Source organism: Pelodiscus sinensis, unplaced genomic scaffold (assembly GCF_049634645.1).
Source record: "Pelodiscus sinensis isolate JC-2024 unplaced genomic scaffold, ASM4963464v1 ctg40, whole genome shotgun sequence".
NCBI classification, from domain to species: domain Eukaryota; kingdom Metazoa; phylum Chordata; order Testudines; family Trionychidae; genus Pelodiscus; species Pelodiscus sinensis.
In genome coordinates, this window is record NW_027465932.1 from 1,346,101 (window position 1) to 1,359,889 (window position 13,789).

Below are 13,789 nucleotides of genomic sequence, written 5' to 3' on the forward strand. Positions count from 1 at the left end.
TTTGGGCAGTGGCTTGAACTTGGGGAATTCCTGAGGGCTCTTGCAGCTCTAGGATGTTATATTCCTATGATTCTATAGGTGGTGAAGGCTATTGATGCCTTCCTGCAGGGGAGGGACTGGAGAAGAAACTTGGGAGGCTGGAGGAGAAGGGAGGAGAGGGAAGAGGGGCTCAGGTGTGGGTCTGGGACTGGTGCCTGCCTTGGGTATTTCAGGAAGCCTCCAGCTGCTCGAGAGATTCCATCACCACGTGTTTGCGGGCCCTGGTGGCCCCTGGGAGGACTTGGAGGAGAAGCTAGGATGGCAGATGCAGGTGCAGGTGCCGGTGCTGGGAGTTGGGGGAGTAGTTCCAGGGGGGATGGTTAGTGGACTGCTTGATAGGAGCAGTTTCTGTTCCAGGAACGGAGGCTCTTGATGTGTTCCCACACCAGGCCGTCACAGGGTTGCCTTCGCCTGCAGCTCTTGTGCGGAGGGGAGGATGGTGAGGGGGGTGTTGAATGTGCCACACTCTCAGCTGAGTCATTTTAAGAGGGATAAGGCTTTATTTTCCAAAAGATCCACGGCTAGACTGGCGCTTTTTTCCAGCAAAGCTGCAAGCCAGAAAAAAGCAGCAGCCATTTTTATGCTAATGAAGCGGGGGGGATTTAAATCTCCGCTTCATTTGCAATTGCGATATGTCTAATTTGCATCCCTTTTATGGAAAAGGGATGCAGTCTAAGAGCTGTTTTACTCAGCTGCGCTATAACACCTAGCAACCAAGTAGGCTTTAGTAAGTATATCCTTTGTTTTGTTAATCAAATCAACTTTTTTTAGGCAATGATTTGATTCTTGTGCCCTGGAAGGAAAAAGGAGGTCTCTCTATGTCTGCCTAAGACTGAGAGGTCAGCTACTAGAGCCTGCAGCTTGTTTTCTTTTCCCCTCCTCCTAAGATCTCTTGTGGTAAAAGAGCTTGAGGGTACCTCTCTGGAAGAAGTAGAGGAGAGGCTGAGGGATTTGGGCTTGTTTAGTCTGCAGAAGAGAAGAATGAGGGGGGATTTAAGAGCAGCCTTCAACTTCCTGAAGGAAGGTTCCAAAGAGGCTGAAGAGAGGCTGTTCTCATTGGGAACAGATGGCAAAATGAGGAGCAATAGTCTTTAGTTACAGTGGGGGAGATCTAGGTGGGATATTAGGAAAAACTGTTTCCCTAGGAGGATGGGGAAGCACTGAGATTGGTTCCCTAGGAAGGAGGTGGAATCTCTATCCCCTAGAGGTGTTTAAGTCTTAGATTGAAAAAGCCCTGGCTGGGCTGATTGAGTTGGGGTTGGTCCTGCAGTTGGCAGGGGATTGGACTCGATGACTCCCTGTCAGCTGGTGGCCAGGGCAGTGAGTGGTCTGTGAGCCCTATTAAACACCTGAGTCTTCAACTGCTAGGACTCCCTTGCAGCGAGCAGCCAGGAAGGCTGATGGGTGCCCCAAGTTGGTGCAAGGAGAGCTCATTACACCCAAGTCTTTAGCTGCTAGGACAAGAGTCCCTTCGCAGCGAGCAGCCAGGAAGGCTGAAAGGTGCCCCAAGGTTCTGCCCCGTGGAGGCGGCAGAACCCAACGCCCAACTCTTACTGTATCTACCCCTGACCGGCTATAGTTCTTTTAATTGTGTCTGGTTCTGTTACAGCAACTGAAGGAGTCAGGTTAAAGCTTAAACAGTTACAGGTTTATTAAAGAAATTTATAAAATATACGGTTACAATGGCTATTGTTCTATTTCTTAACTGCTAGCAAATACAGATCTTTAGAACGGTTACAAAGGAAAGAAAACAAAATAATGGTACCAAGTGACAGCTTAATCTTTAAAGAGCTCTAAGTCTATGCGTGCACTAAGACAAAGGACACATACAGGTAAAATTTTTACCCCCTTCTGCATCTCTTGATTCCAGCGTTTCAGGCCAGGATCGGTCACTCAATTCCTCGGAAAGACGAATACGAGGCTGGGCATCCCCGTGTGGACCTCAGGAGTCAATCACATAACCTGACCAGCAGGTAGATGGTAGATTGATGCTCAGAGTGAGTGTGCTGCTGGGCCCATCATTATACCCATTGGGTCACATACTCTCTTTCTTATCTATGGTGCCAAACTATGCTGGTTCATCTCTGTGACACCAGTTCTTACAAGGGAGTTGTGAACGTAATTTACACATATAAGAGAGATAACTAAATTGGGAGTACTGGACATGCTTTACTCAGCAGGAGATTCCTCTCCCAGGACGGTTGTGTGATCGTATCAACATAGGTGCCAGCCAAGGGCAGTTTCTGCGGTCTCTTAGATAAGAGGGTGATCGAGCCAGTCGCTGACCATGTTGACAGTTATCCAGGGTCATGATGAGCCAGCATATCCGGGGCTTCTATCAAGGCATCAAAGACTATACTGATTGTATTGCTCTCTGTGTCTTGTGTGCCCCAGGCACCTGAGAGGGGCAAGCAAGATGGATGTGATGGGGGGTTCCTGTTTGGCTACACTCCTGAGGTCTCTGCCAGTCCTGGGATTCAATGAGTCTGTGATTCTATGATTCTAAGCCCAAGTGCTTCTTCTTGGGTGCAAGAAAAAAGGGGTTCTTCTGTTTCACTTGATGGTGGCAGCTGCCTCCCAAAGTCATTAAATCTGTGACCTGGGGGAGTTTTTAAGTCAAAGCCTATAGAGAGGGTATTTTTAAGGTCTCTTGTGGTTCCCCACTTCTGCACTTGGGAAACAGCCCTGAGAGAAGGGCTCAGATCAGATGATGGCGATGTGCTTCGAGTAAGACCATCTGTGGCCTAGACAGCAACCTCCATCCTCTCCTAAATACATTAATCACAAACATCACAAATTCCCACAGGTAAGCTGTAAGCCTACAACATGCTCTTTAATACCCCACGTGTCTTGCATTTCTTTTGGGGTTTCATGTGCTGTTTCACTTTTTCTCCAAAATTTCTGCATTTTTCTTCAGAGTTTCCATTGTCATAACGGAGCATCACCTCGGCCTTAACGTATAATTCACTTGTGTAATAGGCGTTTCCAATCTCCCTCACCATCCTCTCAGCAATTTCCATCAGCGCATGGACCTGCTCTGTCTGTTCTGCTCCAGATGCTTTGTTATTGAAGGTGCAGTATCGGCCCCCACACTGCTGAATCAGAGTCCGCAGAGCTTTATTATCCGAGTAGATCACATAGTCACTCAGTGAACCACCCCTAAATCTTCCTTCCAGATGAACAAGATGATCATGTACCTCATGGCCTCATTTCCAAAAATCTCTTGTACTTGCCTCATGGTTTCCTGGTCTTCCGCAGTGTAACAGTGCAGCTGGGTCACCAGCACCAGCGCGTGGGGGCATAGGGCAGGGAGCATGATACAGCCGCCGATCTCTCTATAAGCTTCCATGATATGGTTCCAGGGATTGAAAATTGCAGGCGTATCAATCACCAGAATCTTCTTCCCCTCACAGTCCCTTCAGCCAGATCCACAAACTCTTGTTACTGCCCGGGCTCCCAGTTTGGATTCATAACATCAGAGAATAATAGAGCTGGAAGAGACCTCAGGAGTCATCAAATCCAATCCCCTGCCCAAAGCAGGACCAATCCCAACTCAATCATCCCAGCCAGGGCTTGGACAAGCCGAGATTTAAACACCTCTAGGGATGGAGATTCCACCACCTCCCTAGCAAACCCATCCCAGTGCTTCCCCACGTGCCTAGGGAAATAGATTTTCCTAATGTCCAACCTAGACCTTTCCCACTGTAACTTGAGACCAGATGTGGTCTCACCAGTGCAGAATAAAGGGGAATAATCACTTCCCTAGATCTGCTGAAAATGCTCCTCCTAATGCACTCCAATGTACCGTTAGCCTTCTTGGCTACAAGGGCACCCTGTTCACTCATACTCAGCTTCTCATCCACTGTAATCCCCAGGTCATTTTCTGAAGAACTGCTAATTAGCCAGTCGGTCTCCATCCTGTAACAATGCTTGGGAGTCTTTCTTACCAAGTGCAGGACTCTACACTTGTCCTTGTTGAACCTCATCAGATTTCTTTTGGCCCAATCATCTAATCTGTCTAGATCACTCTAGACCATATCCCTGACCTCCAAGGTATCTACCTCTCTCCCTAGCTTAGTGTCACCTTAAACTTCCTGAGGGTGCAATCCATCCCCTCATCCAAGTCATTAATAAAATTGTTGAACAAAACTGGTCATAGAACCAATCCTTGAATCGTTCCGCTAGAAACTGACCACCAACCTGACATTAAGCCATTGATCATTAACCATTGGGTCCACCAGTCTAGTCAGTTTTCTGTCCATCTTACAGTCCATTTCTCCAAAACATACTCCCTTAACCTGCTGGCCAGATTATTGTGGGAGACCGTATCAAAAGCCTTGCTAAAGTCAAGGTATATCACATCCACTGACTTTCCCATATCCACAGAGTCAGTTACCTCATCATAGAAGCTAATCAGATTTGTAAGGCACGAGTTGACATTCATGAATCCATGCTGACTATTCCTGATCACTTTCCCCTCTTCCAAGTGCTTCAAAATAGATCCCTTGAGGATCCCCTCATGATTTTTCTGGGGACTGAGGTCAGGCTGACTGATCTGTAGTTCCCTGGATTATCCTTCTTCCCTTTCTTAAAGATGGACACTACATTTGCCTTTTTCCAATCATCCGGGATCTCTCCCGATCGCCACGAGTTTTCAAAGATAATGGCCAAAGGCTCTGCAATGACATTTGTCAACTCCCTTAGTACCCTCGGATGCATTAAGTCTGGACCCATGGATTTATGTACGTTTAGCTTTTTTAAATAGTTCCTAACCTGTTCTTTACCCACCAAGGGCTGCTCACCTCCTCCCCATACTGCTTAGTCCAGTAGTCTGGGAGCCGACCTTGTCCGTAAAGACAGCGGCAAAGAAAGCATTGAGTACTTCAGCTTTCCCCACATCATCTGTCACTAGGTTGCCTCCCTCATCCAGTAAGGGCCCCCCACCCTCTCTGATCACCCTCTTATTGCTAACATGCCTGTAGAAACCTTTCTTGTTTTCCTTCACATCCCTTGCCAGCTGCAATTCCAATTGTGCTTTCGCCTTCCTGATAACTCCCCTGCATTCTCGAGCAAAGTATTTATACTCCTCCCTAGTCGTCTGTCCAAGTTTCCACTCCCTATAAGCTTCCTTTTTGTGTTCAAGCTCACCAAGGATTTCCCCTGTAAGTCAATCCGGTCTCCTACCATTTTTGCCTCTCTTGCTACGTATCCGGATGGTTTCTTTTTGTGGCTTCAATAAGGCTTCTTTAAAATACTGCCAGCTCTACCGGACTCCTTTCCCCTTCATGTTAGCATCTCACTGGACCCCCTCAGACACCCCAGATTCTCACGCCTCTTCACCCCACCCCACCCACTGGGTCCCCTCAGACTCATCAGCCCCATTATCAGAACTGCCCTGCCATAAGAGAGCTGGGGTGTCTGGAAGGGGAGGCTGAGAGGAAATGACCATTTTGTTTGGGATGAAACGTGGGTAGGTATGTTTATGGTCGAGTCTCTGGCCTGTCTCTGGCTGCAGTGTGAGAGCTGTGGGGGTGGGCGTGGGGGGTGAGCGAGTCACTCACACTGAGCTGGCCTCTCTGGGCCTTCCTGTGTGTGTCACTGTGATACATGCCTGGGAATAGCTGTGAAACGTTGTGTTCACCACCTTCTGTGAGGTTTCTGCTCCCTCGCCTGAACCAGCCATTGCTGCCGGTCTCGCTGTGTCCCACTCTCAGAAAGAGAAAGAGAAACTAGCCTCTCTCTGTCTGCAGCACTGGCGAAATCTGCAGGCTGTGCGCATGCGTGTGCGTGTTTGTGCGTGTGTGTGTGTTACCCACACTGAGAGGCCGAGGGGCATTCCAAGGGCAGCTGAGGGGGGCAGGGGGCTGTTGTTAGGGAGTTGAGGGGACCTGACCAAGATGGAGGACTCAGGTTGAAGCTCATGTTGGGGGCGACACTGACTCCAAACTACAATTCTTGCAGAACCCGCATGGAGACCAAAGGAGGCAGCTGCTAAGCTGAGGAGAAACCAAACCCCATGTTCAAGGAATGACTGCATGGTTCCCGTACAGAGACAGTGCGGGAAAGACACAGTGTGCTTCAGTGTGGGTAACGCATTCACATAAACACCCTACAGATTTCATACACATACACACACCCTTATGGGTTTTGAAAACTTCTCTGAGCATCAGAAACAGCAAGACCAACTGTTACAGCTGGTTCGGGGGAGGGAGCAGAAACCTCAGCAGCAGGGGCTGGTGACCACAACTTGTCACATCTGTTCCCAAGGATGTATCACAGTTGCACACACAGGAAGGCCAAGAGAGACCAGCACTATGCTGGTAACACGCCCCCCCCCCCCCCCCGTTTCCCCCCACCACCACCCTCCCGCAGCTCTCATACTGCAGCTAGAAACAGGCCAGAGACTCGGCCAGGAACGTACCTACTTATGTGTCACCCCGAACAAAATGGCCATTTCCTCTCAGCCTGCCCTTCTAGCCATCCCAGCACAAGGAGGGAGGCACAAGGGGAGAGGCAATTCTCGATTTAGTCCTGAGTGGAGAGCACAGGATCAGGTTCAGGAGATAACCGTTACGGGATCACTTGGGAATAGTGACCATAATATAATAACATTCAACATTCCTGTGGTGGGAAGAACACCTCAGCAGTCCAGCACCCTGGCATTTAATTTCAAAAAGGGGAATTACACAAAAATGAGGAGGACAGTTAAACATAAATTAAACGGCACAGTGACTAGAGCCAAATCCCTGCAAGCTGCATGGAAACTTTTTAAAGACACCATGATAGAGGCCCAACTTAAATGTATACCCCAAATTAAAAAACATAGCAAGAGACCTAAAAAAGAGTCATCATGGCTTAACCACCACGTACAAGAAGCAGTGAGGGACAAAAAGGTATCTTTTAAGAAGTGGAAGTCCAATCCTAGCGAGATAAATAGAAAGGAACATAAACACTGTCAAATCAAGTGTACAAATGTAATAAGAAAAGCAAAAAAAGATTTTGAGGAACAGCTAGCCAAAAACTCACAAATAGCAAAATGTTGTTTTAAGTACATTAGAAGCAAGAAGCCTGCTAAAAAACCTGTGGGTACCCTAGACGATCGAGAGATAAAAGGAGCAATCAAGGACGATAAAGCCATTGCGGAGAAACTAAATGATTTCTTTGCTTCAGTCTTCATGGCTGAGGATGTTAGGAAGATTCCCAAATCTGCACCATCCTTTGTGGGTGATGAATCTGAGGAGCTGTCCTGGATTGAAGTGTCATTAGAGGAGGTTTTGGAACAAATAGAAAAACTTAATGTTAACAAATCTCCGGGACCGGATGGCATTCATCCAAGGGTTCTAAAAGAACTCAAATGGGAAATTGCTGAGCTATTATCTGTGGTTTGAAACCTAGCCTTTAAATCGGCTTCCGTACCTAATGACTGGAAGGCAGCCAACGTGACATCAATATTTAAAAAGGACTCTAGAGGTGATCCTGGCAATTACAGACCGGTAAGTCTAACTTCAGTACTGGGCAAATCAGTGGAAACAATAGTAAAGAATAAAATTGTGAAGCATGTAGAAGAACATAATTTGTTGGAAAAAAATCAACATGGTTTCTGTAAAGGGAAATCCTGTCTTACTAATCTATTAGGGTATGTCTACACTACCCTCCTAGTTCGAACTGGGGAGAGTGCCCCACTTGCCCCACCCTTGTTACGGCCCTGGCAGCAGTGATCATGAGAGGGTAGATTTTAGGATCATGACCAAAAGCAGAAAGGAGAGCAGCAAAATACAGACCCTGGACTTCAGAAGAGCAGCCTGTGACTCCCTCAGAGAACTGATGGGCAGGATCCCCTGGGATGCTAACAAGGTGTATGTCTACGCTAGCTCGTTAATTCAAGCTAAGTAGGCAAAGCAGGTGACGGGAGTTGCAAATGAAGCCCGGGATTTAAATAGGGAAAGAGGAGTAACAGCTGAATGAGGAGTAACATGGAATGAGGAGTAACAGTTAATTCGAACTAAGGACTTAGTTCGATTTACCGTTTCCCTGCCGCGTGTAGCCGCACGGCAGTTACTTCGGGCTAGTGGAATTTCAAAATGGCGACCAAACGGGAACATGCAAATAAAGCCCAGGATATTTAAATCCCGGACTTCATTGCAACTCCAGTCGTCTGCTTTGCCTACCTAGTTTGAATTAACAAGCTAGTGTAGACATACCCATGAAGGGGAAAGGAGTCCAGGAGAGCTGGCAGTATTAAGAAGCCTTATTGAAGCCACAGGAGCCAACATCCTGATGGGCAGTAGGAGAAACAAATATGGCAGGTGACCAGTTTGGCTTAGCAGTGAAATCCTTGGCGAGCTTAAACATAGAAAGGAAACTGACAAGAAGTGGATTCTATGATTCAGTGATTTGTATGGACTCCCTCTCCCTCGGGGCTGTGTGGCACAATGGTCACGCTTTGTATGGCTGCCGTGTTTCTCAGGGCTGTGTGGCACAATGGTGAGGGTAAATTACTCCTCTCTCAGTCCCCCTGGGACACAGCTCAAATGCTCAGACTCTCCCCACAGACACACACACACTGCACCCAGCCAGAGCAAGGCAGGGGCTGCGGCTGTGGGGGGAGGTTTCTAGCAGCAGTATTGGGGGAGAAGGCAGGCTGAACCTTTCCCCAGTGACTAACGGGGAAGCTGTAAAATGGCCGCCCCAGTCTCTTTTGGAAGTTCCGATTTATCTTTGATTTATCTAGCCAGAGTCCCAATTCGCACGTACGCGATGCGGTGATTCAGAAGCTAGAGAAGATGCTTCAGCCTGGGCTAAAGAGCTGTTCCTATTAATGATTTAAACACTATAAATACCAACACAATTGGCCATTCCACCTGTTACACAGCAGAGCCCCATTGGTCATAGGAAATTGGGGCATTATGAAAACAAAAATTGTATGAGGAGAAAGGGGAAGTGTGAGGCTGCGTCACCATCTAGCGGCTGCAGGAGGAACCCCGTGCCTCTGGCCCTGCGTACACTGGGGCAGCATTTCTTCTTGGGATTTGCTTCTGTGCTGGTTGACGCTGTTTGCCATCACTTGTACCTGACTGTTCAAAGGAGCAGAAGGAGATCCTGTAATATTATGTATCCCGCTTTTAAGAAAAATCATGGCGTGCCTGATGTTAGTAGTTAATGTGGAATATCTGTAATTGTGGTGGATGTTTATGACATGTTCATGATCTTAATGTTGAACCAGTGATTTGATGTAAAACAAAATGGAGTCGGGTCCCTTTGACCCCTGGGCTCCATCTTGGGCTTTGCCCTCCCCCTGTGGGACATTCAGTGACCGTTGGGAACCGGTTCCAACCGGATTTTCCCGCCTTGCTGAGAGTTCCGCTCCCCTCAGGTTTCCCGCCAAGCAGCCTGCCCATGCCTGGGAGTGGCCCCCGGCGCTGCGTCCGCCCCAGAGCCTCTGTGGGGCCCACGGGCTGACGGCCCCGAGCCGCTTCCAGCCGCAGCCCCATCGGGCACTAGAGCAGATCTTTGTACGGGGGTCTCCTTGCCCTGCCTGCCCTGGCAGGGCCGGGGTTTGCCCCGCGGGGCCTGGGCTTCAAGCCCCCAGAATGAGTCGCTGGGTCGCTGTTTTCTCTGTTGTTTGGCTTACCGGGCTGTCACCTCTCGACCCCAAATCCCCTGAATTTGTCTCATCCTCTCACACACCTTATCCTGGTTCACTTTATGCACAGCCCCCCCTTTATCTGGGGAGGGGAAGGGGGTTACAGGGCACTGGGGCAAAGCGCAGGGGACAGACCCTGGATCTGTGGAACGGGGCTGTGACCTTCAGCACAGAGAAATCAGTCAGGGTACGTCTACACTAGCTCGTTAGTTCAAGCTAGGTAGGGTAATTAGGGCAAGCGGAGTTGCAAATGAAGCCTGGGATTTAAATATGCCGGGCTTCATTTGCATGTTCCTGGGTGCCGCCATTTTTAAATCCCTCTTAGTCCAAACTCCATGCCCGCGGCTACATGTGGCACGGACTAAGTAGTTTGAATTAAAGATCCTAATTCGAACTATCATTACTCCTCATTCCCGGGCCTCATTTGCAACTCCGCTTGCCCTCATTACTCTACCTAGCTCGAACTAGTGAGCTAGTGTAGATGTACCCTCAGACATCAAATATCCACACACCTTATTAACCTTTTAAATTCTCTGTGCTAACACCCCCCACCCCATCCTACCCCAACCCCTCACTGTATCCCTCCCTGGTCCATCCAGTCCTGGGGCACTTTATGTCCTTTGAAGCTCTGTCCTACCATCCCCAGGCGCCTCACCCCCCTCCACTCTTGCACCCCATTCACCTCTGTACATGACTGCACCCACATTTTGTGCCTGTACTCTCCTGTTCCCGCACATCTGTATGCATCTGCAGCCTCCAGCTTCCCCTCTACCCCTAACCACCCCACATAACCACACAGTGTTCCCTATAAACTGGGCATTTTTGTGGCTGCTCAGGAGAGATTCAGTTGCTGCCCAGCAATTTAGCAAAGTGCCCACTGCTTAAGGCACACACACCTTGGTGAACCTAAAAAAGTTATTCTGCACATGGATGGAAAAGATTAGAGGGATCTCCCCCCCCACCCCACATACACAGAGACCCTCCCTTCGTTCTCTTTTCTCTGCTCCCTCTCACACCCATCCTGCTCACATCCTTGGCCTCTGTCACTCTCTCCCCTTCCCCCCCCTTTTCCCTTCCAGCCCCCCATCCACAAACTGGGTGACTTAGCCAGCCCCTGGAAATGTGTCTCTCTGCAGGCAAGTGTGCACAGGCAGGCAGTGTCCGTGTGCAAGAGATGGCTCTGAGCGGTTTGGTTTCAGGTGCTTTGTTCGCTGGCCAGGTACATTCACTATTTCCAGGGTCTGTGCGGTGCCACTTCTGGGCAGTTCTCTCCCTCCCCTGGCAGCCAGTGACCTGCCCCCCGGTTCTCCCGCGCACACACTTTCTGCCGGGCTTTGGATCCAAAACTGTCAGCAGCTCAGAGACTCTGTCCCACAGGGACACAATGAGCTGCCAGAGCCGGGTCCCTTTATTGAGCCCTGCCCAGAGGCTCAAGGCCCCCCGCAGGGCGCTCAGCTGGCGGCTGGCGGAGGTGCCTTCTCCCTGAGCAGCAGCCGCTGCCTGCTGGAAATGGAGGAGCTCCCAGAGCAGGTAGGGAGGGAGAAATAAGGGGGAAGAGTTGTAGGGTAAGGGAGTTTGGGGAGATGAGGAGGAAGGAAGGGGGAATTGCTGGGGGTAGCCAGAGGGGGGTAGTTTGGGGAGTCCTGTCTCTGCCTGGAGAGGGGAGAGAAGCCGAGGTAGAGACAGAAACCAGCACTCCCCTCAAGTCTCCTGGGCTGGGAAGTGGGGTAGGGGGAAGCTGACTGCATGGAGTAGGTAGGGGAGATAGAGGGTGGGTGGCTGCCGGCATTGGGGTGAGGCAGGGGCAGAGAGTTTGTGCTCTGTGTCCTAGGCTGAAGTGGAGAGTTTGTGCCATGTCCTGTAACTCCCAGCTAGGCTGCTAGTGCCTGCAAGTCTGAAAAGCAGGATTTATCCCAGCCCCTGGCTGGACTGGGGGGAGCAGATTGCAAAGGGGTAGGTGGGGAGAGAGGGGGTGGGAGGTGTTGGCATTTGTGCAGTGAGGTAAAAGCAGGGGAATTTGTTTGGGGTGTCCTGACTCGCTTGCTGCAGTCCAGATGGGAGAGTGAGAGGGATTGCAGGGAGGGAAAGCAGACGACATGGGGTGTTAGTGTGCTGGGACATTTGCATGATTATATTTAAAAGAAAATTTACATTAGTGTTAATGGCTTCAGGAAGGAAGGAAGGAAGGAAATAAATTCTTTTAACAGAATCTTTTGGCGTGTTGAAGATTATCTAAATCTAAATCTAAACTCTGATATTAATTTTCTTTAATCTTGTGTTACGAATTAATACATGGTAAATTGTATTGCAGTAAGACCAGATCTTTGCTATCTGACAGAGTTCTGGCTCTTATGAGTCGGAAGTAGCAATTACTGTGCGTGATGCTAGCTGCTTTGTAGGATGAAACCTTATTTACAAGCTCTTTGAAACATGTCCACAAACTCTGAAGCTGGGTGTTAGTTTCCTCTGGGGCTTCTCTGTGAATTAGTGACACACATGCCAAGATCTTTAAGTTGTTAAGTGAAGGGTGTGTTCATTTTAATGTAATCAATTAAATGCATATTATTTATAATTGTTGTCCTGGAGCTAGATCCAGATTATTGATGCAGTAGTTTGGATATTAGGAAAATACAATGCATGTGTCCAAAGAAATGTGCATTCCTTCCTAGTTTAATGTCTATACCGTCACATTAGGCATATCAATTTGTACACAAGGGCTACGTCTAGACTGGCATGATTTTCTGCAAATGCTTTTAACGGAAAAGTTTTCCGTTAGAAGCATTTTCAGAAAAGAGCGTCTAGATTGGCACAGACGCTTTTCCGCAAAAGCACTTTTTGTGGAAAAGCGTCCCTGCCAGTCTAGACGCGCTTTTGCGCAAAAAAGCCCCGATCGCCATTTTTGCGATCGGGGCTTTTTTGTGCAAAACAAATCTGAGCTGTCTACACTGGCCCTTTTGCGCAAATCATTTGCACAAAAGGACTTTTGCCTGAACGGGAGCAGCATAGTATTTCCACAAGAACCCTGACAATCTTACATGAGATCATCAGTGTTCTTGCAGAAATTCAAGCGGCCAGTGTAGACAGCTGGCAAGTTTTTCCGCACAAGCAGCTGCCAGTCTAGACACAGCCAAGATGTAATGTTTCTGTCATGTTCACAGAGTTTTCATGTATCCTTATCAAAGTGACAAACCGATTATTCAGAGCCACCTTAACACTGTGTCCCTAATATTACGTTTTCCCCCTCATTCTTTTCCTATAAAGAATGTTATTAATCCTTCCGCCCCCATTACAAAAAAAATGTGGCTGCATTGGAGAGGAACCCGTTGGGGGCAATGAAAATGATGAGGGGACTGCAGCACATGACCTACGAGGAGAGGCTGACGAATTTTGGCTTGTTTAGTCTGCAGAAGGGAAGAGTGAGGGGCATTTGCTAGCAGCCTTCAACTTCCTGAAGGGAGGTGTCAAGAAAGATGGAGAAACATTTTCTTAATGGTGGCAAATGGCAGAATGAGGAGCAATGGTCTCAAGTTGTAGACAAGGAGGCCTAGTTTGGATATTAGGAAAATCTCTTTCCCTAGGGCCGTGTCCAGACTCAGGGTTTTTTTCAGGAAAAGTAGCCTTTTCCCGAAAAAACTTCCCCTGCGTCCAAACTCAAGCCGCGTTCTTTCGAAATTATTTCGAAAGAACGCGGCTTTTCTTTCGATGGCGGTAAACCTCGTTTCACGAGGAAGAACGCCTTCCTTCAAAAGTTCCTCTTTCGAAGGAAGGCGTTCTTCAATGTAAAGAGGCCGTCTTCGAAAGAGAGCATCCAGACTCGCTGGGTGCTCTCTTTCGAAAAAGCGGATTTTTCTTTCGAAAGATCCGCGTGCAGTCTAGACGCGATCTTTCGAAAGATGCTCTTTCGAAAGATGCTTTCGAAAGAGCATCTTTCGAAAGAAGCCTGCAGTCTAGACATAGCCTAGGAGAGTGGGGAAGCACTGGGATGGGTTCCCTAGGGAGAAAGTGGCATCTCCATCCCTAGGGGTGTTTAAATCATAGTTTGACAAAGCCCTGGTTGGGACAATTTAGTTGGGTTTGGTCTTGCTTTGGGCAGCGGGTTGGACTCAA

At 48.6% G+C, this 13,789-nt stretch overlaps 1 pseudogene; it reads right to left on the bottom strand.

Moving 5' to 3' along the window:
• Positions 1 to 1,328: 1,328 nt before the first annotated feature.
• Positions 1,329 to 3,511, bottom strand: LOC142825175 (GTPase IMAP family member 3-like; annotated as a pseudogene).
• Positions 3,512 to 13,789: the final 10,278 nt, after the last annotated feature.